This window comes from Petromyzon marinus, chromosome 9 (assembly GCF_048934315.1).
Source record: "Petromyzon marinus isolate PM22_M1 ecotype Great Lakes invasive population chromosome 9, UKy_Petmar_22M1.pri1.0, whole genome shotgun sequence".
NCBI classification, from domain to species: domain Eukaryota; kingdom Metazoa; phylum Chordata; class Hyperoartia; order Petromyzontiformes; family Petromyzontidae; genus Petromyzon; species Petromyzon marinus.
Window position 1 is genome coordinate 11,624,307 of NC_133675.1, and position 27,234 is coordinate 11,651,540.

General features: G+C 48.3%; 1 long non-coding RNA gene across 1 annotated transcript; it reads right to left on the reverse strand.

The window, feature by feature from the left end:
* Nucleotides 1-27,234, reverse strand: LOC116940530 (uncharacterized). The gene is made up of 4 exons (XR_012941328.1): nt 27,092-27,234; nt 6,464-6,589; nt 4,422-4,527; nt 1-323 (listed from the first exon to the last, which is right to left on the reverse strand). It is a non-coding gene; the product is annotated as an uncharacterized LOC116940530 (long non-coding RNA).

Here is a 27,234-nt window from a genome sequence, read left to right on the forward strand (position 1 = left end):
TGGCACACCGCAGCATCCCCACGATCCAGCAGGGAGGCAGCAGCATGTGCTGTCGCCGGGGCAGTACCGGCGATTTGCACATGAGACACTGTTCACTTGCTTCTCCCAGGGCAGGGAAGCAGCCTTGGTGACAACAGCTGCAGCAGTTGTCATAAGGGTGGGCAGTGCCACCTCCATCTTTGCCCAGGGGTTGACCTCGGCTGAGAGTTGGCACTGGCCCAGATGACTGCCACTCACTCCCCGGCAACGTTTGTCCTTCGGACAGCCTCTGTCATCCATGCAGCCTTCCTGATGCTGTTTTGGGCTTGCACTTGTCGGCTGACCTGAACATATGAAGGATGAACACAAACAGTTCGTATGCGTGAATTCAATGGTAGCAGTAATACTCCACATTTTTTTTACTAAATAAAAACAGATCTCCTCACCCAATCATAGACTGGATTAAAGAGCCAAAGGCTAAATAGAGACTCTCACAGGCATACTGCCTGTTAGGCGGGGAGGGTGCCGGCAACAGACGAGCGACCACAAAGTTCTGGAATAAGAACCTGTCCCAAGAGGTTCCATCGCAGAAGAGGTCTAAAATCTGGCAGGCCCCAAGATCTGGCCCAAGATCAATGCCACCAAGGCTCATATAGTAGAAATGTATGCACGGCACTTACGTGGCAAACGAAAGAGCAGGGAAATTCATGGCGGTCCCCCCCCCCCCCCACCAATTACCCTAGATGCCCCCCAAGCACAGTACAATCCCACTTGCACGCCTTTTCATCATGCCCAGATGTCACGAAACTATCCCAGGAGATCGAGGCCTTTTTTAACGACATCTGCGGCACCAACCTCTCCCCATCAGTTGAAACTATCCTGTGGAGCCTGAAACCCAATGACCGTTCGAGACACCAACACGCCCTACTCCCAACCTTCAACATCACAAACAGGAAAGCCATTCTGGCTAACTGGAAGGACCATTAACCCCTCCCTCATGGAAACATTGGCACAACATCCTGTTAGACCAAGCAGGCATTGAGCACCTGAGCCACTAGTATGAAGGAAAAGAATGGGAATTTGAGACAAGGTGGTCCCCCTTCCTACGGAGTCCAAAATGATGGGAAGGGTTGAGGGGGTCGGCAGATGGGGAACGAGTAAAAAGAGGGGCCGACCCCTTCAACGGACAAGTGGAGACAGGCCCAAGAATGAAGGGAAGTTGACATCCGCCCGTAAGCTGCGTGTAAATTATATGATTTGTAGAGCGTTCCTTTATTACCTCCCCCCAACTCCCCCATCTTAGCATGTTCGTTATTTCTCGGCTCCCTTTTCTCCCCCACATATAAACTTTAATACCCCACCCACGCATGGCAGCAGGTCAAACACTCTCTCCCTTAAGAACGGCCCTGCCCTAAAGACTAGACCCCCCCCCCCGCCACCGCGGTTTTTCTGTTCCCCTCCCTGCGGCCTCTGGCGCGTTGTACTGGGCTCGGGTTTTTTTGTCACAATAAGAACATAAAGAAGTGATCTTTGGTATATAAAGGGGCAACCCTTTCTCATCTGCTCTGCCACCAGCAGTAATGTTCATTGAATGATAATTAACCGATGTTTTAATGCTCATAGCTGGAATTTAGCCAAACTGCAGAAACACATTTAAATGCCATGTGTTTTGTGTGTGAATGCAGTCATTCGTGACTGAACTCATGACACGTGTGGCATAACCTTTATTCTCCTTCCTCTTTGTCAAAAGATTTCGACATGCTTTGCTTCGTATATGCATTTTCGACCAGTTCCCTATTTTTTTGTTTGTATCACGACCGTGATTATGTAACTAAGATTTGTACTCTACAACGTCTGTACCATCGTGGAACACCCATGAAATATAGCCATTATTGGGGCTTTTCTGCTAAAATAAATAATATATCTATCTATAACTAGTTTAATCACAGGAAGTTTGCCTGGATTCAAACCCAGGATATAAGCGGTGACAGTTCAGCACTCTAACCTATAAGCCACCTGGTCACCTTTATTCGCAAGACCTTTATTTATAAGCAAGTGTATTTGTCCTGCCTTTTTTTAAATCTTTTAACCCATTTTTACATTTGACATGAAAAGCATCGATAGAAGACTACACCAAGTGCACAACATATGAATCAGTTCCCTAGGCTGACTTCGTGGTGCCACGGTCCGCGGGATCTTAACGACCTCGCCTGGTTCAATCGTGGGTTCGATCCTGACCCTGACGCCCGATTCACATTTGGCGTTTGCATGCTTTCCCCCCGTGGTCCCGTGGATTTTTCTCCAGGTCCTCCATTTTTTTCATTCACATGTTTAGACATGATAAACCACTTCATTGGGCTATCATTTGTGGCCAAGTCACTTCTGAAAAATCGCTATACAGCTCAGTGTGCCTTACCTGGTAAAATTTAAAGTTTCGTTTAGTTATAGTTTAAACGAGTACCAGGTGTAGGGTGTAAACATCAGCAGTGGGAATTCACAAAGGCGGCTGAGTGTGGTGTTGGTCACCTTACCCCATCGTGTGCAGTGTGGGCCTTCATAGCTGTGCTAAATACACAAGCTCCAAAAGTCTGTTAAGGCTAAACAGGGGATCTTTGTATGGTGTCTGCGTGTGCATGTTTAGGAGATTACCATGTTTGTCCAAGAAAATTGAGTTTGTTCAAACACATACCTTTTCATAGACATGTACTGTATTCATATTCTTAGTTTTTTCGGTAAAGTCACGTTGAAGAGAAACAACAAAATAATAAAATATATATAAAACAATAAAAAATTCTCACGACGTTTCGACCATAACTCAAACGGTCGTCTTCAGGTGTGTTGGTTCGCATAAATTTATTTTTAAACAGCGCATTTACTTATTTATAAAAAAAACGTTAGCGCCACGTGCAACGATTTGGCAGTTTACCCAGGACTAGTCCATCTATATTCTGAAAAGAGGAGGGGGGAGACGAAATTTTTTATAATGTATGCTGTCTGAAAGCCACTGTAAGCGTGAACAATCAATTAAGACCTGAAATGGTTTATCAAATCTTTCCAATGATTGCTAAGATAGAATCCATCTTCTTGGTTGAAATTGTCTCTGTGCTTGTATATGTGGATAGCCTCATGAACGAATCTCTCATGGAAGCCAGATGGCTTACAAAGAACCTCTGTCTTGGAAAAGTCAATGGCATGTGAGCCTACTGAATTAGAACAATGATCTGCCACGGCCGAGGTGTTGGTCCTACCGTGTTTAAGGTCTGCTTTGTGTTCACGAATGCGGTCCGAGACATGGCGTTTGGTTTCTCCAATGTAACTACTACCACAGAGGCAACTTAGTTTGTAGACACCAGGGTATTGTATGTCCGGAATCACATCTTTTACAGACGGAACCAGATCACGGATTTTATGTAATGTGTTGAAACGGACCTGGATCTTGTGTTTATTCAAGATTTTGGAGATCTTTTTGTGATCCCAGCAATGTAGGGTAAAGTGATGGTTTTTAAAGGCTCCTCAAGAGGGTTCTTCTTCATGGTTTGAGTGATAGCTTTGCGGATTGTATAGTCGGAGTAACCATTAGCCCTAAGAGCTTGGTGTACGTGCTTGAGTTCACTGCTTATGTGTTCCTGGTCGGATATGCATTGGGCTCTATGATACAGAGTCTTGATGAGAGAATTCTTCTGTGATGGATGGTGGTGGGAATCCGGTTTCAGATAAGTATCCGTATGGGTAGCTTTCCTGTAGACAGAGTGGCTCATTGAACCATCAGGTCTCTTTTTAATTAGGACATCCAAAAAAGGTATCTTGCCATCTATTTCGACTTCCATGGTAAATCTGATGGCTGGGTGTATGGAATTGATGTGGTCGAAGAATTGGTCTAGAGCAGGTCGGCCATGTGGCCAGATGACAAAAGTGTCATCCACGTACCTCTTCCATAAGGTTGGGCGCAGAGTGGCAGTCTGGATGGCGTCAGTCTCAAATTTCTCCATGAAAATGTTAGCTATAACTGGAGAAAGGGGGGAGCCCATTGGGGTGCCCTCAGTTTGTTTGTAGAAAGTTCCATTCCAAGTGAAGTATGTATTGGTTAAACAGTGTCTCACCAGGGGGGTTACCTCAGTGTTTAGTCCTTGATGAACCAAGTCTTCAATGATTGCAATGGTGTCAGGTACAGGAACCTTGGTTAATAAGGAAACTACATCAAAACTGACAAGCAGGTCGTCTGGGGACAGGGAAATACCCTTGATTGTCGATACCAGGCGAGTAGAATTTTGTACCACAGAGGTGGTCTTTCCAGTGAAAGGACGCAGGATTTCAGACAAAAATGTACTGTGTTCTTTCATGCACACTAGTTCAAAGAAAACACTTGTGGAATGAAGGATCGTGTCTCTTATTGACGTGCCTGTACATGTGTTGGCATGTATGCATGCATTGTCAGAAAATACCTGTGCGTTTCCAGCCACCTTCAGGGTAACACACGTGCATGTCCTCAACAGTGATGCATGTGTTGTTTGCAGCGCAGCATGCTCTTCCATCGGTGCAGCAAACACCCTGGGCAGCATAAAGCCAAGATCGATTCGCGAGTATATTAGATGTTTGCAACAAAGCAAGATGAAAATGTTGAGAGTATTTTAACATATTCTTAGCTCTTTCGGTAAAGTCACGAAGGGAAACAATAAAATTATAAAATATATATGAAACAATAAAAATTCTCACGACGTTTCGACCATAACACAAACGGGCATCATCAGGTGTGTCGGTTTGCATTAATTAATTTATTTGTAAACGGCGTATTTATTTATTAAAAAAACGTCAGCGCCACGCGCAGCGATTTGGCAGTTTATTTAGAAGGACTAGTACATCTATGTTCTGAAAAGAGGAGGGGGGAGACGAAAACTTAATGTATGCTGTCTGAAAGCCACTGTAAGCGTGAACAATCAATTAAGACCTAAAATGGTTTATCAAATGGCTACCATGAGAGATTCGTTCATGAGGCTATCCACATATACAAGCACAGAGATCATTTCAACCGAGAAGATGGATTCTGGCTTAGCAATCATTGGAAAGATTTGATAAACCATTTCAGGTCTTAATTGATTGTTCACGCTTACAGTGGCTTTCAGACAGCATACATTAAGTTTTCGTCTCCCCCCTCCTCTTTTCAGAACATAGATGGACTAGTCCTTCTAAATAAACTGCCAAATCGCTGCGCGTGGTGCTGACGTTTTTTTTATAAATAAATACGCCGTTTAAAAATAAATTAATTAATGCGAACCGACACACCTGATGACGACCGTTTGTGTTATGGTCGAAACGTCGTGAGAATTTTTATTGTTTCATATATATTGTATTATTTTATTGTTTCCCTTCAACGTGATTTTACCGAAAGAGCTAAGAATATGAATTACTGCAGTCACGAAAGCTTTAAATCAGTATTTTAACACTGTAACACAAAGGCAGTAATCCCATTTCACTTGTCAGGGTTATATGATGTTTAACTCAAGAGTTGTTTCCTGCTCAGCTGAGTGCAAAACCACGCTCAGTTCTGTTTGCAGTTCTGAACCAGTGCTGGAACTTCCACAATCCAATGGCAGGAGAGAATCTACACAAAAAGGACAACCACTGTCGATGAAGAGTTCGGTTAACAGCCGACTGGGATTTGAACTTGTAACCTTCCGATTGGAAGGTGTGCACTCTCCCCGCTGCGCCATCCATTCGAGAATCCTGTTAATTTAGCATTTGCTGTGGCAAAATAATAAGTGAGTTGTGTGGCATGTTACAGCTCTGAATGCTGTTGACACACCACACTGCTGATGACACGTCAGGATAAATGTTACTAGAACAGGCTCCAAAAATGTTTAAAGTGCTCCACCTTTCATCAGCACAAGTATGTGTGCATGTGAGCTCCTAAATCCAAAAGCAAACACATTGTTGAATCACATGTCACTTCTGCAGCGATATTTACCTATTTGGTTGCAGTTAAATTACCTCTAATTATGGCTGGGAGTAAACCTTATACATATAAACCTCATACAATTATCTTTGCTTTGTCTGGTATTGTACACATCACAGGCTGAAGATGTTGATCTAGAAGTTAAAAAGTGTTTAAATAAACTGAAAATTTATTGTTTATAAAATTATTCGCTTTGGCAAGCTGGAACTAGACTGTGATAAAACTAGCCTCCAGAACACACCTGGCCTTTCTCAGAGTCAAGCAAGGCCAGAAATGACATGTTCATTGCATGTGATGTCAGTACACAGAGGAGACAGCATCACCATGTCTTCTACACGTGATTCGACTCATTTGTTGCAATTGACGTTAGTGGCACGGCCCAACTTTTGCAGTGGAAAAACAACTTGGTGCCTTCTGAGCCGCACGAGGGATACTCAGCACGGCCCTGGCATGGCTCAGTTGTATGTTGAACAGTTTATGAGTCTTTCAAATCGATGCTTAATGCTGTACGGCATCACTGCATGAGCCACGTACTGCTGGGGCAGGACAGCAGAGCGGTTCTCCACTGTGCAAGCAGATGGGGCCGGAGCAGTCGATGGAGTCTTCAGATTCCGCAGGAAGGAGAGCGACTGCTGGAATGACGTCACTTTGTTCAGCAATCTGTTCCAGGATAAGAACACGTAGCACACAAATAAACATCCCACTGTTTAGAATGATGGACTGTCATCATATGGCCCCAATGTCCATAACGAGAAGGTGGGGGGGGGCTCTCCTGGAAGAGTCGGCAGATATTTAATGAATAAATATAGAGTGGTGACAAGCCATAGCCTCCAGAAGTATGTTCCTTTGGTTGAGTCTTCCGGTGGCAGAAGACATCTTGTTCGAGAGGCCATGAGGTGTCCGCTATCTTCAGATATATTGCTCCCAGCCTCACTAAAGAATGCCTTGCAACAACGTGGAAAGTTATCAAGAGAATCCCGAAGACCTGCCTGGAGAAACAGACAACTTTGGATAAATTTTGATTTAAAGCTTTCGTGACTGCAGTAATTCATATTCTTAGTTTTTTCGGTAAAGTCACGTTGAAGAGAAACAACAAAATAATAAAATATATATAAAACAATAAAAAATTCTCACGACGTTTCGACCATAACTCAAACGGCCGTCTTCAGGTGTGTTGGTTCGCATAAATTTATTTTTAACCGGCGCATTTATTTATTTATAAAAAACGTTAGCGCCACGCGCAGCGATTTGGCAGTTTACCCAGGACTAGTCCATCTTTATTCTGAAAAGAGGAGGGGGGAGACGAAATTTTTTATAATGTATGCTGTCTGAAAGCCACTGTAAGCGTGAACAATCAATTAACTGAAATGGTTTATCAAATCTTTCCAATGATTGCTAAGATAGAATCCATCTTCTCGGTTGAAATTGTCTCTGTGCTTGTATATGTGGATAGCCTCATGAACGAATCTCTCATGGAAGCCAGATGGCTTACAAAGAACCTCTGTCTTGAAAAAGTCAATGGCATGTGAGCCTACTGAATTAGAACAATGATCTGCTACGGCCGAGGTGTTGGTCCTACCGTGTTTAAGGTCTGCTTTGTGTTCACGAATGCGGTCCGAGACATGGCGTTTGGTTTCTCCAATGTAACTACTACCACAGAGGCAACTTAGTTTGTAGACACCAGGGTATTGTATGTCCGGAATCACATCTTTTACAGATGGAACCAGATCACGGATTTTATGTAATGTGTTGAAACGGACTTGGATCTTGTGTTTATTCAAGATTTTGGAGATCTTTTTTGTGATCCCAGCAATGTAGGGTAAAGTGATGGTTTTGAAAGGCTCCTCAAGAGGGTTCTTCTTCATGGTTTGAGTGATAGCTTTGCGGATTGTATAGTCGGAGTAACCATTAGCCCTAAGAGCTTGGTGTACGTGCTTGAGTTCACTGCTTATGTGTTCCTGGTCGGATATGCATTGGGCTCTATGATACAGAGTCTTGATGAGAGAATTCTTCTGTGATGGATGGTGGTGGGAATCCGGTTTCAGATAAGCATCCGTATGGGTAGCTTTTCTGTAGACAGAGTGGCTCATTGAACCATCAGGTCTCTTTTTAATTAGGACATCCAAAAAAGGTATCTTGCCATCTATTTCGACTTCCATGGTAAATCTGATGGCTGGGTGTATGGAATTGATGTGGTCGAAGAATTGGTCTAGAGCAGGCCGGCCATGTGGCCAGATGACAAAAGTGTCATCCACGTACCTCTTCCATAAGGTTGGGCGCAGAGTGGCAGTCTGGATGGCGTCAGTCTCAAATTTCTCCATGAAAATGTTAGCTATAACTGGAGAAAGGGGGGAGCCCATTGGGGTGCCCTCAGTTTGTTTGTAGAAAGTTCCATTCCAAGTGAAGTATGTATTGGTTAAACAGTGTCTCACCAGGGGGGGTACCTCAGTGTTTAGTCCTTGATGAACCAAGTCTTCAATGATTGCAATGGTGTCAGGTACAGGAACCTTGGTGAATAAGGAAACCACATCAAAACTGACAAGCAGGTCGTCTGGGGACAGGGAAATACCCTTGATTGTCGATACCAGGTGAGTAGAATTTTGTACCGCAGAGGTGGTCTTTCCAGTGAAAGGACGCAGGATTTCAGACAAAAAACGAGCTAGTTTGTAGGTGGGGGAGCTGATAGTAGAGACTATGGGACGAAGAGGTGTATCTACTTTATGTATTTTTGGTAAGCCGTATAATCTTGGTGGCCTGGCAGCAGAAGGTTTCAACGAAAACTGTTTAGATTGATCAATTAATGCGGTTGAATCAGAAATTATTTTGTTGGTTTGTGTGACGAGGCTGTTGGTGGGATCTCTTTTTATTTTTGTATAACTACCATCGTCGAGTAATTCTTTAATTTTGTTGTTGTATTCTATTTTATCCATGATGACAGTAGCATTGCCTTTGTCAGCTGAGAGGACTACAATATCATTCCTCTTTTTTAATTTATATAATTCAAAACGCTCATCTTTGCTGAGGTTGCTAGCGTTTTTGAGGGCTGCAGCGATTTCAGATCTTGCTACGTCTGCAGCGATGTGACCCAGGCCCCTGAGAGCAACGTCTACTTGGGCAATTATATCATTAACTGGTATGTGTTTAGGTGTGACTGCAAAGTTTAGACCTTTAGCTAAAACGGATTTCAGACCATCGGAAATAGAACTGTTACTGCGATTAATTACGACTTTATTAACGTCTAACTTTTTGGTGTGTGGGTCCGGTCTTTTGTTGAAGAGGAGGTTAAATTTGGAAATCAGGTTTTCCTTACATTTGGTCGACATAGTAGCAGCTGAAGAGGCAGTCATATTGTCTACATGTTCCCAATCCGATGTGGACAATATTTCCGTCAATTTTTTTTATTGTTTTATATATATTTTATTATTTTGTTGTTTCTCTTCAACGTGACTTTACCGAAAAAACTAAGAACATGAATTACTGCAGTCACGAAAGCTTTAAATCAAAATTTAATCACCTCTACGGGGAGGGTTTTCACATAACTTTAAGATCCTTCAACAAACTCCGGGATAAGAAAGCTCAGCTGATCGAGTCTCTCACCTTCCTGAAGAGATGCCGCGACTCTGGGGTAATACCAATCGCATTTACACTGACCTCTGCTGCTGTAACTTCTTCTAATGCGAAACGAATTCTTTTCAAAACTAGCTTAGCTCTTATCTCAGAAAAAATCAGACTTATACGCACAGAACTAGATCAGTTAGACAAGACACTCTACAAATCACACTTATCATTGACGGCAATAATGTCCACATCGGATTGGGAACATGTAGACAATATGACTGCCTCTTCAGCTACTACTATGTCGACCAAATGTAAGGAAAACCTGATTTCCAAATTTAACCTCCTCTTCAACAAAAGACCGGACCCACACACAAAAAAGTTAGACGTTAATAAAGTCGTAATTAATCGCAGTAACAGTTCTATTTCCGATGGTCTGAAATCCGTTTTAGCTAAAGGTCTAAACTTTGCAGTCACACCTAAACACATACCAGTTAATGATATAATTGCCCAAGTAGACGTTGCTCTCAGGGGCCTGGGTCACATCGCTGCAGACGTAGCAAGATCTGAAATCGCTGCAACCCTCAAAAACGCTAAGATGCCAGCTAGCAACCTCAGCAAAGATGAGCGTTTTGAATTATATAAATTAAAAAAGAGGAATGATATTGTAGTCCTCTCAGCTGACAAAGGCAATGCTACTGTCATCATGGATAAAATAGAATACAACAACAAAATTAAAGAATTACTCGACGATGGTAGTTATACAAAAATAAAAAGAGATCCCACCAACAGCCTCGTCACACAAACCAACAAAATGATTTCTGATTCAACCGCATTAATTGATCAATCTAAACAGTTTTCGTTGAAACCTTCTGCTGCCAGGCCACCAAGATTATACGGCTTACCAAAATACATAAAGTAGATACACCTCTTTGTCCCATAGTCTCTACTATCAGCTCCCCCACCTACAAACTAGCTCGTTTTTTGTCTGAAATCCTGCGTCCTTTCACTGGAAAGACCACCTCTGCGGTACAAAATTCTACTCACCTGGTATCGACAATCAAGGGTATTTCCCTGTCCCCAGACGACCTGCTTGTCAGTTTTGATGTAGTTTCCTTATTCACCAAGGTTCCTGTACCTGACACCATTGCAATCATTGAAGACTTGGTTCATCAAGGACTAAACACTGAGGTACCCCCCCTGGTGAGACACTGTGTAACCAATACATACTTAACTTGGAATGGAACTTTCTACAAACAAACTGAGGGCACCCCAATGGGCTCCCCCCTTTCTCCAGTTATAGCTAACATTTTCATGGAGAAATTTGAGACTGACGCCATCCAGACTGCCACTCTGCGCCCAACCTTATGGAAGAGGTACGTGGATGACACTTTTGTCATCTGGCCACATGGCCGGCCTGCTCTAGACCAATTCTTCGACCACATCAATTCCATACACCCAGCCATCAGATTTACCATGGAAGTCGAAATAGATGGCAAGATACCTTTTTTGGATGTCCTAATTAAAAAGAGACCTGATGGTTCAATGAGCCACTCTGTCTACAGGAAAGCTACCCATACGGATGCTTATCTGAAACCGGATTCCCACCACCATCCATTACAGAAGAATTCTCTCATCAAGACTCTGTATCATAGAGCCCAATGCATATCCGACCAGGAACACATAAGCAGTGAACTCAAGCACGTACACCAAGCTCTTAGGGCTAATGGTTACTCCGACTACAATCCGCAAAGCTATCACTCAAACCATGAAGAAGAACCCTCTTGAGGAGCCTTTCAAAACCATCACTTTACCCTACATTGCTGGGATCACAAAAAAGATCTCCAAAATCTTGAATAAACACAAGATCCAGGTCCGTTTCAACACATTACATAAAATCCGTGATCTGGTTCCGTCTGTAAAAGATGTGATTCCGGACATACAATACCCTGGTGTCTACAAACTAAGTTGCCTCTGTGGTAGTAGTTACATTGGAGAAACCAAACGCCATGTCTCGGACCGCATTCGTGAACACAAAGCAGACCTTAAACACGGTAGGACCAACACCTCGGCCGTAGCAGATCATTGTTCTAATTCAGTAGGCTCACATGCCATTGACTTTTCCAAGACAGAGGTTCTTTGTAAGCCATCTGGCTTCCATGAGAGATTCGTTCATGAGGCTATCCACATATACAAGCACAGAGACAATTTCAACCGAGAAGATGGATTCTATCTTAGCAATCATTGGAAAGATTTGATAAACCATTTCAGTTCTTAATTGATTGTTCACGCTTACATTGGCTTTCAGACAGCATACATTATAAAATTTCGTCTCCCCCCTCCTCTTTTCAAAATATAGATGGACTAGTCCTGGGTAAACTGCCAAATCGCTGCGCGTGACGCTAACGTCTTTATTTTTTATATATAAATAAATAAATGCGCCGTTTAAAAATAAATTTATGCAAACCAACACACCTGAAGATGACCGTTTGAGTTATGGTCGAAACGTCGTGAGAATTTTTTATTGTTTTATATATATTTTATTATTTTGTTGTTTCTCTTCAACGTGACTTTACCGAAAAAACTAAGAATAAGTTCAACACACATTAACCATGCCCGACATGTACGGACGTGTTTGGGCGCATTAAGGGAAGTGCAATGCCCAACTACATAAGGCTCAGCACCAGCCCGCCCGTGCATATTTAATAGTTGGGGGAAAACAATCGTTAAATTAAGCGATGGGCTTAATGGGTAATATATCTCTAATGTAATATACACGGAGGCTGAGCGCTAAAGCAGATCGCATTGGTGTCTCATTCTGTGCAGCGGCGTTTAAACATGCTCTCCTTCGAGTGCCTGTGGAAATTGACCAGAGCACCACTCCCTCTTGAGTTTTCATTGCCCTTTGCATATCCAGTTACCCTTGTGTATGAGCAGAGGTCACGCTACAGAGGGGCAGGAGGAATGCACGTGAATGAGAAGGTGAAAAGCGCTCGTTAATCTGCAGCTTTGCTGCTCAGCGGATTAACGCAATCTGAAGGTGAAACACAGCTTGGTTGATATACTGGGCTTAAGCAACGAACATAACTTAAAATAATAACGCAACATTGTCGAGTACATTTGGTATGTGACATCATACTACTATTATTATAAAAAAATGTATGCCTCGAGTTTCCTGGCTGGCTGCTGACTGGGTACCGCTCTACACCAACTATAACTCTGTTGCTACTGGCTGTGGGCAGTTGCCAGCAAAATATCACATACAGTCTACACAGTACAGATAGTCCCCGAGTTACGATGGTCCGACTTAGGATAATGGCCACACTGAAGGGTTGGGAGTAAGAAATACACAAGACTCACAAAGGTACATTTTAAAAGTGTTCTCACATTTCAATTTGCGCTCCTGTCGTAATTTCATGCAAGAAAATTATTTAAATCCCTCCAGAGAATAAAAACACCTCACAATCCGTATCATATTGTAATGATGATACAGATGTAGTGACTGCGAATGTCACTGTGTGGTGCCGGGTCTGCTAGGCCACGGCGGACAATGTGTTGTCATTATGTGCAGCCCGGTTACTGGGCGTAGTACCAGCCCTAGCGGGGCTTGGGTGAGCGCTGGTTAGCGCAGAGGCACCACGTACGGTGTGCGGTGCGGGCTCCCGGTGAGGGAGCGAGAGTGTCAGCCAGCCAGGGTTATGCTGGGGCATGACACGCTGGTTGACCTGCCGACACGTGACCGGATGGATATTGGAGGGGGGCCACCGGTAGACGGTGGTCGCTGGGTGGTCACGTGGTATGGAAGGGCTCTCGGAAGCCTTCGGGAAAGAGCCAGAGAGATCGAGGTGGGCGGGGCGAGAGGCGGAGCCAGCCCATGCCGATATAACGGGGGCACCATGTGGAGCTCGGGGTTCTTGTCTGTTGGTGAGAGAAGATCCACGTCGGGTTGAAAAAGCCTCTAGCCACGCGGTCCGGGACCCAGCTTGTGGTCCGGACCGGTATAGCGGGACCGTGTCTAGTTCTGCTGTAGCGTGGTTAGATGGGCGTTCAACACCCGAGTGTAGGTTATATTATGCTGTGTTGCTGTTAATAAAAGTGTTGCTCCCAAGAGGTCTGCGACTATTGTCAGCTGTGAGGAAGGAACTAGCACTAGTTCAGTTTCCAGTAATGTTGCCACTCCCCCAGAGCCGTCCTTTGAAGGTGAACCCTCAACAGCTAATGGTATACAAGAACCATCATTCCTCCTTACTGTTTTGCATGAAAACTGTTCTCCAGCAAGCTCATGGCTTTAGTCAGGGGTTTAGTGACTGGAAGCACTCTGAAAGAATAGGGGATCACGAAAAGAGTGCAGAACACAAATCATGCGTGCTTGCCTTGCACCAGCGGACAAAGGGCAGTGCTACAGATGCAGCTCTCATGCAGCAACTTTATGGGGAACGTAAATACTGGAGGAACATATTGAAAAGAGTTATAGCAGTGATCAAGTTCTTGGGTGATAGAGGACTTGCGTTTAGGGGAGATGATGAACGGTTTGGGTCAACCCATCACGGTAATTTGCTTGGCATCCTAGAATTGCTATCACAATTTGACCCATTCTTAGCGGAGCCAATTGAGAGCCACACTTGTAAAAGTTTAGCAGACTGTAACTTTAAAGGTGGAGGGCCTTGGGTTGGACCTCTCAAACTGCAGAGCTCAGTCATATGACAATGCAAGCAACATGTCAGGAAAATACAATGGGCTACAGGCCCACCTGAAACAAAAACCCCTCTGATAGAGTATGTGCCTTGCGCAACTCATTTACTTAACTTAGTGTTAACACCTTAGACGGCAGTAGCCCAGTGGCTGACGAGTTTTTAACATGTTGCAGTCACTGTACACATTTTGCTCTTCATCCACACACAGATGGGGGAAAGTCTATCGGAAGACGGATGTCAGACTGACATTAAAATCTCTGTCCAGTACTCGGAGTGCTCGAGCCGAGTCAACAAAGGCACTGTGGAGAAATTACACCCACATTAGAGAGGCCTTCGGTGGTATGTGCAATTATGATGAGAAAAGAGATACTCGAATTGAGGCCACTGGACTATGTGCTAAATTGGACACCTTAGAGATGGTGTTCATGTCACATTTCTGGGACGTCATACTTGACCGGTTCCACGCTACAAGTATGCACCTACATTGATATCTCTGTAGCAGCACTGTCTCGGCCTCGCTGTGCGTTGCACCACTATCTGAGTAGATAACCTCGCATTCAATAAACCTTTAGAGCCAGGGTAAACATCCGACTCCAAACGTATTTAATTAATTGAACGAGGTAAAACTGATGGAAAAACAGAGCACAAATACAGCATCTGTTAATACTTGGAAATATCAATACAATGAATGAACACTACAGCATCATAACATTGTCTTAGATAACATGAAACTCAACAATAGATCCTGGATGGACCAGGCACCCACATTAGTACTGAACAGCTATACAAGAGAGTAAGCTACTGTGTTAAGGGCACATCGTGTAATCACCATACTGCAGCCCTAAATGTACAGCACCACACATAACACTTAACTGTGGATGAGATAGTTCGTCATCCTTGCTCTGAAGATCGCAATAAGGTTACATGGGTATGAGTCTAACTCGACTTATCCAATTACAAATAACATTCACAATAAGGCAAGTTGCAGGCTTCGTTGTTAACTAGGCCTCATATTTATCATAACAATTTAACAGCATTATAAAGGCGTTTACAGCATTATAACGGCCATTCTAACATTATAACAGCATTCCCAGTATTATAAGAACATAAACTAACTTACAGACAATGCTTCTAAAAGTCCCACAATGAACACAACTGTCTTCACTGGGACGTGATTTGTGCCACAATTTTGTACTCTGTGTAATGGCTGATACCTGTCGCGTGGCTGAGAGTGAATCTTAAATCGTAATTTCCTGGCAACGTGACCAAACTCAACATCCAAACAGGGAATTCCTATGTACACACACCCCACACCTGCCGTGAGGCAGAACAAGCACAGCTTTTGTCTTCGTTGACAGATTTTGGGATGGGACAGTGAGACCAGTTTGAGGCTTTTGAAAGGGCAGCCTAAAATGTGACAGGTGTCTCTCAGGTCATATAAGCACGATCTTCAGAGGATATTGGGTTTGACAAGGAAGGACGGGGTCAGAAATGAAGATGTGAAGAAAGACCCAAGGTGGTAGAAATCACAGCGAAGATGAGAGAAAAGGCTGGTGTGGTTCGGTCATGTTGAGAGACAACAGGAAAATGATGTGGGTCAGAAGGTGCAAGTGATGCAAGTTAAAGGAAAGAGGTCAATAGGAAGGCAGAAGCGGGGACAACGATGTGGTGCGATCAGACATGGGTGGCCCGATGAGCGGAAAGAGAGATGGCACAGGACAGGGCAGCGTGGAGAAAGTTGGCAAGGACAGCGGACCCCACATGAGTGGAGCAAACGCGTGGAAGAAGAAGCATATTACTTATATTCAGGGCGCTGTGGTACAATGAAATCATATTACAGTGCCATGGTGGCGAGATGTTATCTCCCTCGTCTGGTATACAGGAGGTCGTGGGTTCGATCCCGACCCTGACGCCGATATATTTGGAGTTTTCATGTTCTCCCTGTGGTCGCGTGGATTTTTCTCCAGGTTCTCCGGTTATTCCTTTCATGTGTAGAAACGTGCGTTGAGAGTATTTGGCTGCTATAAATGTCAACATAATACGCCACTTCGTTGACCTATATTTTGTGGCTAGGTCGCTTCTGAAAAAGAGCAAAATATGCTCAGTGGTCCTTACCTGGTAAAATAATAAATAGTTATAGTTTTTTATACTCTTTGGTTCTATAGAACCAAAGAGTATGGATCCTAGCAGTCACGAAAGCTTTAAATCTAGAAGTTATAGTTTTTATTGCTCCGAGTACAGAATTGTGAGAAGAGTATGAAATGACAGCTGTCTCATATATTTAACTAACTTCACTACCCGGCTTCGCCCGGGACTTGGATTCACCACGCCCGGCCGCCTTTGTCTCCCCAGTGGCGATGTTCACACACCACAGTAGTTACTCGTTTGAGGCTGAGTCGACCTAGGGGAGGCCCAGGACCGGTTCAAATAATCGTCACCGGTGGTGGCCGTGAGCGGGAATCGAACTCGGGTCGCCGGGTTCGTAGCGAAGCACGCTAACCACTACACTACCGCTCCCCCCAAAACAAAGATCCCCCATATAGCCTTAACAGACTGTAGGGGCAAGTGCTGTTAGCGAGCACCTATGAAGGCCGGAACGATACACGAGGGGGTGGGTGGCCAGCACCACACCCGACCGCCTTTGTCTCCCAAGTGGCAATGTTTACACACCGCACCAGGTACTCATTTGAGGCTGAGTCGACCTAGGGGAGGCCCGGGACCGGTTCAAATAATCGTCACTGGTGGTGTTGGCCGTAAGCGGGAATCGAACTCGGGTCGCCAGGTTCGTAGCGCAGCGCGCTAACCACTACACTACCGCTCCCCACACACACAGTGACACACACAGTGACACAGCACGCTAACCACTACACTACCGCTCCCTCCACACACAAACGCACGCGCGTCCATAGGTACACATACACGCTTGCTGCAGACACACACACAACTTTTAGAGTGCGTACGGCAGTAAACGACTGAAATAATAAAGCAATGCATGTGCGAAGAACGCCTTTAGACCTACGTAACCTCATCAGGCACACTGCGTTACGCTTCCACATGTGCGGGTCACATGACGGATGTGACGTCACAGCTCACTTGCCGTGCAAAAAAGATATGCATTGAGCCCCCCCCGAAAAAAATATATACAAGTCTGGAAAGTACCCACATGGCAAATGTAAAGTTTGTTGCATGTCGGGAAGTACGCAAAACATTTTGAACAGACACATTCACAAATTTCCCTTTTTTATATATAGAGAAGATAATAAATTGCACTTAGTGCGAGCCAATCACGACGCATATGTTTCACGGACATACTCTGCAGTAGTTGCACAGTAGGGGATGATGTAGCTGTGTGTGATCCTAATTGAGTAAATTGTAACTCTTCCAATTTAGCAAATTTTCACCACGACGCTGGCAAAATATTTGGCTTACCCATTTCGAATGACGTCAGGGGTATATGTAACGTCAACTGTGAAAAGACGCTGCGAATCTATAATTAAGGGGATTTCGTTTTTAACTATTTAAAGTTGAGTTTGGACACAGTTGTCACCAGGAAAATGACATTTGTTACTGAAGCTTTGTCGAGCTTATTTTTTTATTCTATGGAAGTGGTCAAATCCGTTAAACAAGTCAGAAACAGGAAAGTCAATTGCTCGTGAGCTTGTTCATCACTGCAGTGTACTATGTTCTGCATGGAATAATGATTTAAAATGCGTTCTATTACACTGTCTAAGATGCTCCCGAGATGAGATATACATCACTGTAGTTAGAAGACGGACGTTGACAGTACGATGCCCTGGCGTGTCAGTTGTAACACCCTGTGGGGCAAAGTATGTGGAAGAGTAGGCCAAACACCCTCAAAAAGGACTCGCTCCCTCGAGTGGAGGCCACTCACCCAGCAGTGGTGTGAGCAAGCAATTTAATTCAGGGGTTGAATCTTTTTACCTGTGCCGTATTCTATTACCATACAGTAATGCTAAGCTATTTATATCAATAACAATTGCTTGTTTTGTATTTGTCTTTTGAATGTTTTTGTTGGATATACACGTGTAGGGGTGTTATGGGGAACAAACACATGGTGCGGGCAGGTGTGGCACACCCACACCTTGGTGGCTACAACCACGTTCGCTACGGCTCCACCCCCAGTGGGTACAAAGGGCGGGGAGCCAGAGAGCTCTGGGCAGAGTGTTGGGCCCGAGGCTGAAGTAACCAGTGAAGAAGAAAGAGCGGCTAGGTGAGACCCTGGAACTCCTGTGACCGCAGCCCTTTTCAGGGCCGGCACAGTAAGCCAGTGGTGCGGCCCCAGAGCCCCAGAGCCAGAGTCCTTCTAAGTGCCGGTCTGGTTGGTGGTGTGCCGAGATTTGTGCCTAACCAGGGCCAGATCTGATAGCCTCCTTTAGAGCTCATAGCCAGAGGAATTGGCAGCCTAGCGCTTAGGCTAGATAGCCTGGGGTTGTTCCTGAGGTATACGGGTGAAGGGGTCGCTATCCCTTCCAGTGTAACCCTTCTTAAAGTTTGAATAAATAGTGCTGCCTCTACTCTGCCGTCTCCGTGTCCTGGAACCCACTACAACTGGTGTCAGAAGTGCTCTTAAAATGGACACAAGGCGTACAAACTGATCACAGGAACCTCAGGAGGAGGACGACTTGCCTGGGATAGCGCCAGAGGCCACAGCCGACGATCCTGGGATGCCACAGATGCTTCAACAGCTGCCGCAGCTGGAGGAGTGGTCGCCGATGGAGGACGGGTTGCAGGCGGCTCACTCTCGACTGGCTGAGCTGCTGTATGCCGCGGCTTCCACGCTGCAGGAGATCAACCGCGGAGGGCTGCAGGCGCAAAGGCGGCAGGGAGAAGAACGCCGATCAACGGCCATTCCCGCTGAAACACAGCCGCAGGATTTTGGACTTGCCGCCATGACAGTGTCCGCCACGGTGATTGGAGGGTCGCAGCACCACGTGGACGCTGGGGGCCAATCAGCGGTGGTGAAGTCATCACCAACGGACGCCCACTGCCAGGACCAATCGGCGGGCGCATCGTCATCACCTGCGTGACCGCCGATCGGAATCCCCAGCCCCTCCAACGCCAGCGGAGATGCCGGAAATGGCGTGCGGCACCTTTCAAAGACAGAGCCGTCGTTTCAACAACGCCTGCCGGTGTTAAAGGAGTTCGTTTCCGACGGCGGCGACTGGGGGGCCTTTGAGCGCCGCTTCCTCGCTCATCAAGAGATGTCCGGCTGGACGGACAATGAGGCGTTGAGTGCGCTACCGGCCATGCTGGACGATGACGCCCTCGCTACACTCATCACAGCTCCCAGGTCGGCACGCGCTACGCTGCAGTCGGCACTCCGTGTCCTCGCCACAGTCTACGGGCCACCGTCGGACTGCCGCCAACTCTTCCACGAGCGGTGCAGGGGCCAGAAGGAGTCACCGCTGGCATATCGCACGGCTCTCCTGGCCCTTGCAAAAGCGGCTTTCCCGCGTATGGACAGTGAAGGAGTGGACGCGATGGTGACGGAGAAGCTCCTGGCGTTGGCCCAGGAGCTACAGATCGTCATCGTCGCAGCGGACGACGCGGACATGTGCTCCTTGTGGGCGGCAAGGCACATCCACACGCACCTGATAGCACAGCGCCGACCACCTATCATCCCCAAGGGCGCAGCTGCGATGTGCGCTGGGACGCCGACCATCCCCTCCTCCGAGGAGGTCTTCGCGGCAGGTCGCCCGGTGGAGTGGAGATCCGGAGGGAGGCCGGCTCGGGCAACACCGGATCGCCAGGAGCACCCCAAGGCGCTCATCACATGCTACAACTGTGGCCGCAAGGGCCACGTGGCTGCGGAATGCCGGGCGCCTTGCCAACGACAGCCGGGACCCCGGTTGGACGGCGCTCCAGCCTACCGGCCTCCGCATCGAAACCCAGCAAGTCGCGACACCCCACATGCTCGGCCCGTGCACACACCTGTCCCCACCTCGCGCGTTTCGGTGTACGGGCCTCGGGGTACGACCGTTGGGTTGTCGGGTGGCGTCGGGTGGTGGCGGGGTCGAGAGGGCGCTCGGGCCAGAGCAGTGGACGGAATTGGCCCACCGCGTTGTTGCTGCGTCAGCAGGTGCGTCCGTGGTCGCGGGTCGCATTGATGGGTCGAGGTGCGTATCCTCGTCGATACGGGAGCTTCGGCGACTATTGTGTCAGATTTGATTCATAATATTCTCCCCGTTCAAAGCCACCCCTTGCTCCCAGTCACCGTTCCGTGTTACGCAGCGAACGGGGGTTCGCTGGGTATCATAGGCCAAATTCGAGCACAAATTTGCATTGGCGATATCAAACTCTCCGGGCCGATATTAGTCTCGTCCTCACTGGCAGTTCCGTGCTTGTTGGGGACGGACTTTTTGGGCAAAATGCCGATTAAAATTTTAATTGATTAGGGTTGCATCGAGCTTCCTTCGGGCCGACGTGTAACATTCCTGCCCTCCCCCGTCACCTCAAGGGCAGCATGCGCGCCGATACAAGCATTCGTCACTCGGACGGTGCGTGTACCTCCCGGGGCGCAAATGCTTGTGCCCCTTCGCTTGCATTGGCCTTTCGCGTCCGGTGTTCCGGACCAGAGAATTCTGTTAGGGCCCTTGAGGGCTGGGGAAAACGGGCTAGATCGGGTGGCCGCTCAAACGCTTGTTAAGGGGAGCGATGACCCGTTTATCCTCGTCCTTAACGTTGGTGTACAGACGGCCGTCATTCCTCAGGGAACCGTGCTTGCGCACGCGACGCCGGTACCTGTGGTAGAAACGGTTGTGTGTAATGTGGGGACCGATCCTCTGGATCAACCGCATTCTGAGGGGGATGATAGTTGGATAGACGCACTATGTTCGGGCACAAGTGATCTGTCCGACTCCCAGCGTGCCGGCTTACGCACCCTTCTGATGGAATTTTCAGATGTCTTTAGTAAACACAAATATGACATTGGGTGCACAAAATTGTTGCGTCACCACATTGACACGGGTGACCATGCCCCGGTACGCCAGAATCCTTTTCGGTTAAATCCGGCCGAAAAGGATCATGTCAAATCGGCAGTGGATGACATGTTGGTTGCAGACATTATAGCCCCTTCCACCAGTCCATGGGGAGCACCCATAGTGCTTGTCAAAAAGCACGATGGGTCCTTGAGATTCTGTGTGGATTTTCGCTGCCTTAATAAGATCTCCGTGGCCGACGCGTATCCACTTCCCCGGATGGACGAATCTCTGGATGCTCTGGCTGGCGCACGTTTTTTCTATGTTGGACTTGTTATCCGGATTCTGGCAACTCCCATTGGATGATGAGTCCAAGCCAAAGACTGCGTTTCGCACAACACACGGCCTAATCCAATTTAACCGGTTACCTATGGGATTACACTCCGCTCCGGCGACATTTCAGCGCCTTATAGAACTGGTTTTGGCTGGCTTACAATAGGACGTCTGTCTGATCTATCTGGACGATGTCATCGTGTTCAGCAAGACATTTGACGAACACCTTTTGACTTGCGCACCGTGTTCCTCAAAATGCGCGCTGCGAATTTGAAATTTAAGCCGCAAAAGTGCCACCTGCTACGGGAATCCGTACGCTATTTGGGGCACATCGTCAGCCGCTCGGGCATATCCACTGATCCCGCAAAGACGCAGTGTGTCAGCTCCTGGCCTCACCCCACCTTGGTGGCTGAGGTCAGGAGTTTCATTGGATTTGAGTCTTATTACCGGCGGTTCGTCGCAGATTTCGCGACCATTGCTAAGCCCTTACACGCTCCGACAGCGAAGGGAGTGAAATTTCACTGGGGCCAGGACGAGGAGGTCGCTTTCTGTTCCCTTCGCGACGCTCTCGTGCGGGCCCCTCCATTGAGCTACCCCGATTTTTCGGAACCCTTCCTGCTCGATACAGACGCCAGCAATACGGGCATTGGGGGTGTGCTCTCACAGGTGATCGGTGGTGTGGAACGCGTGATGGCTTATGGCAGTAGGGTTTTGTCTCCGGCGGAACAGAGATACTGCATCACGCGTTGAGAACTGTTGGCTATTGTATTTTTTTATACAACAGTATCGCCCATACCTGTACGGACGGCATTTCACTGTCCGTACGGACCATGCGGCATTACAATATGCCTTGCGGGTGGAGCAGCCTTCGGGGCAATTGTCCCGATGGCTCGAGATCCTTCAGGATTATGATTTCACGACCACATATCGGAAGGGTGCTCGGCACAATAATGCGGACGCGCTGTCTCGCCTGCCACCCGCCTCAGATTGCGCTTGTCTCAGAGAATCGGGGCGTTATAAGCCGCCAGAGGATAGCCCCCCCTTAAACATCCCGGTTCTCGCTGCTGCCACCGAGGACCCCTTGCCTGCGGGTCCTGTCGGGCAGGGGGGTGCGGGCTCCTTGCGTTGCGTCGTCGCGCAGGGGGTTCCGTGAGGGGGGTCGCGGGGATTGATTCATACGGGCTGCTCCAGGGGCTCCTGATGCATTGGGATGGGAGGGCCTGCCGTCACAGGCTTGTGGTGCCGTCCGCTTTGCGGTGTAAGGCCGTGTGGGCTGCACACGAGTGGCTTTTGCACCTAGGGACCCAAAAGACCCTTGCCATGCTCCAGCTGGATTTCTTCTGGCCGGGCATGGCAAGGGATGTGGATGATCTCCTGGGTGCGTGTACGCAGTGCGCCCAACGAAAGCCACCAGAAAAAAGGCGCCTGCCCACCGCTACAATCTATCACGGTCTCTAAAGGTTAATGAACTTGTCGCACTCGATATATTGGGGCCCTTCCCTGCGACCCCTAGGAGTAACAAGTACCTGCTGGTTGGCGTGGAATACTTCACCGATGGCCTATGGCATGGCCTCTCGCCAACCAGTCAGCAGCAGCCGTTGCCGAGGCCTTTGTACAGGGCTATGTCCTCGACAAGGGTGCTCCCGAACGGCTGCTGACTGACCAAGGGAAGAACTTCTCTGGCGTCCTTCTGCACGGGGTGTGTGCACTTCTTGGTACGAAAAAGATTCGCACTTCCCCCTATCACCCGCAAACCGATGGCATGGTGGAGCATTTGCATAGGATGCTCACATCTATGTTGTGTCACCAGGTGTGTGACTCCCAGACCGATTGGGACCTTCAAATTCCGGGGGTTTTGGCCGCCTATAGAATGGCTCCTCACGCAGCAACCGGCTTCTCGCCGTTCTTTTTGATGTACGGTCGCGACGTTGATCCACCTATTGCGACTCAGCTGCGTGTCTCGGAAACCAACAGGAAATCGAAATTGGCCGACCATGTTCAATTTAATATCCTGAGGTTGACCGAGGTGCGAGAGGCAGCTGCCCAAAACTCTTGCTCTCGGCAGAAGGCCAACGAGCAGTTGCGATCGCGCCAGTCACGCACACATGCGTGGAAACCAGGTGATAAAGCCTGGCTGCACTGCCCTCAGGTGCCGTTGGCAACCTCGGCGAAATTGTTGCGGCCTTGGAGGGGCCCTGTGGTCATTGTGAAGGTTATGCAGCCGCAGTGCGTTCGTGTCCAGTGGGGGGAACGCCGCTGGTACGTACACCCCTCGCGTCTGAAGCCGTTTGTGGCGCCGCGTGTCCCTCCACCACATTACACGGGCCGAGCATGTGATGTGTTTGCTGACTCCCGGACGGCGTCTTCGTCACCTGCCCCTGATGCTTCGCTAACTGTTCCACCTTCAGGCGCCTCAAGAGTGACGGCTTCCAGAGCGCCTGCGCCACCCGGTGGGGACGGAGTTTGCCCTCCCGGGGTGACAGAAGATGGTGCACCTGCACAGCTGGTGCCCACTCCCGGGCCGACCGGGCCCTTCCCCTACGATGGACCCGCAAAACCGACTCACGCCAAAACGCGCCGCTTGTTGTGATAATGTTCCTGTTGCACTTGTTTGTTGTTCACTGTCAAGTTTTCTTGCTGCGCTGATGGGGGGTGGGGGGGAATGTATATTTGAATATAGTGTACTTTTGTATAGGTGGGTTGGGTTATTTATTGGGGTGTTCGTTGTTATGAGGCACGCGCGGTTGGGGTTTTGTTGCGTTTTATTGTTTGGTATTGTTGCAGCCGGGACGGCTGCGGGCTGCACGGGAGTGGGTGATGTAGGGGTGTTATGGGGAACAAACACATGGTGCGGGCAGGTGTGGCACACCCACACCTTGGTGGCTACAACCACGTCCGCTATGGCTCAACCCCCAGTGGGTACAAAGGGCGGGGAGCCAGAGAGCTCGGGGCAGAGTGTTGGGCCCCAGGCTGAAGTAACCAGTGAAGAAGGAAAGCCGGCTAGGTGAGACCCTGGAACTCCTGTGACCGCAGCCCTTTTCAGGGCCGGCACAGTAATCCAGTGGTGCGGCCCTAGAGCCCCAGAGCCAGAGTCCTTCTAAGGGCCGGTCTGGTTGGTGGGGTGCCAAGATCTGTGCCTAACCAGGGCAAGATCAGATAGCCTCCTTTAGAGCCCATAGCCGGAGGAATGGGAGCCTAGCGCTTAGGCTAGATAGCCTGGGGTTGTTCCTGAGGTATACGGGTGAAGGGGCCGTTACCCCTTCCAGTGTAACCCTTGTTAAAGTTTGAATAAAGTGCTGCCTCTACTCTGCCATCTCCGTGTCCTGGAACCCACTACACATGCATCAGTACGGTTGGTTACGTACGGTGCGAAAGTGCAACATACAAACATGTGTAGTGTTGTGGATTCAGGAGACGTCGGAGTCGGTTCTTGGAGGCAACACTATTTATTAAACCACCTCGCTCAGCAGGACAGTCCCAGAACACTCAGGGTTACTGTCCTCCTACACCTACCGTCTGCCTCCGGGCTAACGTGACCTAACACAGGACTACACTCAGGGTCCTCCGGCTATGGGTGCCTAGGGGGAGGCTGTTCTAACTCGCCCCAGCCAGGGTGCGAGTTCCAACCACTGACCCACTGGGCCCGGCCCTTGCAAGGACGTCAGGCCAGGTGTTCCCAGGGTCTCACCGCTGAGCCGCACAGAGTCCTAGCCCTGATAAGGACAGCGGGGCTAGGGGTCTCAGGGTCCTATCTAGCTGGGCTTCGGCCTTCCTATCTAGCTGGTCTTTGGCTTCGGTCTTCAACTGGTCCAGATCGGCTGGGAAGGTCCCCTTTTATGCCCCTTGCCCATTGAGGGGTGGGGCTGCGTGGGATCCCAGAACCCCCGCAGCCCCCCCCCCCCACGTTGGGGGCACTTGCTACTATCAACATAATGCTGTGTAAGTGCACCCAATACACACTGAACCCCCCTTCAAACACGTGGTGCACCCCTTACACATTGAACCCCCCCCCCTTCAAACACGTGGTGCACCCCTTAAACACTGAACCCCCCTTCAAACACGTGGTGCACCCCTTAAACACTGAACCCCCCCCCCTTCAAACACGTGGTGTACCCCTTACACATTGAACCCCCCCCCTTCAAACACGTGGTGCATCCCTTAAACACTGAACCCCCCTTCAAACACGTGGTGCATCCCTTAAACACTGAACCCCCCTTCAAACACGTGGTGCACCCCTTACACATTGAACCCCCCCCCTTCAAACACGTGGTGCACCCCTTACACACTGAACCCCCCTTCAAACACGTGGTGCATCCCTTAAACACTGAACCCCCCTTCAAACACGTGGTGCACCCCTTAAACACTGAACCCCCCTTCAAACACGTGGTGCACCCCTTAAACACTGAACCCCCCCCTTTCAAACACGTGGTGTACCCCTTACACATTGAACCCCCCCCCTTCAAACACGTGGTGCACCCCTTAAACACTGAACCCCCCTTCAAACACGTGGTGCATCCCTTAAACACTGAACCCCCCTTCAAACACGTGGTGCACCCCTTACACATTGAACCCCCCTTCAAACACGTGGTGCACCCCTTAAACACTGAACCCCCCTTCAAACACGTGGTGTACCCCTTACACACTGAACCCCCCTTCAAACACGTGGTCCACCCCTTACACATTGAACCCCCCTTCAAACACGTGGTGCACCCCTTAAACACTGAACCCCCCTTCAAACACGTGGTGCACCCCTTAAACACTGAACCCCCCTTCAAACACGTGGTGCACCCCTTACACACTGAACCCCCCTTCAAACACGTGGTCCACCCCTTACACATTGAACCCCCCTTCAAACACGTGGTGCACCCCTTAAACACTGAACTCCCCCCCCCCCTTCAAACACGTGGTGTACCCCTTACACATTGAACCGCCCCCCCCCCCCTTTAAACACGTGGTGCACCCCTTAAACACTGAACCCCCCCCCCCCCCTTCAAACACGTGGTGTACCCCTTACACATTGAACCCCCCCCTTCAAACACGTGGTGCACCCCTTACACATTGAACCCCCCGCCCCCCTTCAAACACGTGGTGCACCCCTTAAACACTGAACCCCCTTCAAACACGTGGTGCACCCCTTACACATTGAACCCCCCTTCAAACACGTGATGCACCCCTTAAACACTGACCCCCCCCCCCCCCCCCTTCAAACACATGATGCACCCCTTAAACAATGACCCCCCCCCCCCTTCAAACACGTGGTGCAAAACGATTCCGGGCCACGGCGAACATGAGTCGTGAGTGAAATCTGAAGCAATCCTGGTCTCCTCCTTCACCAACCATTACACTGCCATGATATAACAATCGGCTGAATATTTACTCAAAGCAATAAATATTTGAATTTCATTAACACGAGCAATACTGTATAGCACACCGTAACGTATATGTTAATAAGATGAGTAAGATGTGTTTTTTTCCGGATGAGTAGGCGGTGTTCATGGCAGCAATGTGATTGTGTCTGGTCGGGTGATACACGAACATGCATTTGTTCGTCAGTGTACGATTTAAACACACAAAAAACCGTAGCCTTTTGTTTTGTATTCCTATCGATCACATTCATGCCGAAACATTGCCGTAGCGCATACCTTCTCCCAGCGGCAGCAATCCCACCCGGACGAATAGAGGCAGCATTGGGCAGCGCCGCAGTGCTTTCCATCGAGACAAACATCGGCATCCACCGGCACTAATACAACACAAGGCACGAGCAGCAGCAGCAGCAACCGCTGCT